Below are 753 nucleotides of genomic sequence, written 5' to 3'. Positions count from 1 at the left end.
ATAAGCATACATTTGTATTCTAGTCTAAAGATCTATCTTCCTCAGCTAAGAGGATGGGCAGATGTGCCAGCTGCCCTACACGAACTCTGAGTGCTATGACTTGGCGATTGTGACCTGTGGTGCAGCCCGCTGAACACACAGCTAAAGCCTGACCCTTACTGCACGTGTTAGTGCAGACAATCAGAGTTAACATATTCTGCTGGTGAAGAGCAGACTGCCCTCTGCTCCAGAGACTTTGGAATCAGCCTCTCCTAGCTCTCTCTCACCCCCATATAATATGTATGTGTGTGTATCTGTGGGTGTACACACATAGAGTGGTAAAAATATGGTCAACATTTAATTAAAAATGTTTGCTGCAGTAAAAGATACACTGCCTTTGTTACCCCTCAAAATGCTCCTTGATTCATTTATTCCATCCTTCTTAAAAAACTTTTCTTTGGTCTTTTTGAGACAGGGTTTCGTGATGTAGTTTGGGTTGGCCTTGAACTCACATTGATTTTCCTGCCTCAGTCTCCCTAGTGCTGGTGTTATAGTTGTGTGCCATGACACCTAGAAACTTCTTGAAGCAATTCTGAAAGATCTGTTTTGTGCATTTGATTTATCCCTAATAAATCCCTAACAGATCCCTAATACACATCTTAATTTTTTTTTTTTAATGTAATTGCTATAGGGTCTCACTAGGCAGCTCACACTCATAGTGATCCTTCTGTTTTCAGCCTCCTAATCGCTGGGATTATAGGCATGGGCCACTAT

This window comes from Octodon degus, unplaced genomic scaffold (genome assembly GCF_000260255.1).
Source record: "Octodon degus isolate 3935 unplaced genomic scaffold, OctDeg1.0 scaffold00062, whole genome shotgun sequence".
NCBI lineage: Eukaryota > Metazoa > Chordata > Mammalia > Rodentia > Octodontidae > Octodon > Octodon degus.
Note: the sequence above shows the minus strand (reverse complement) of the source record.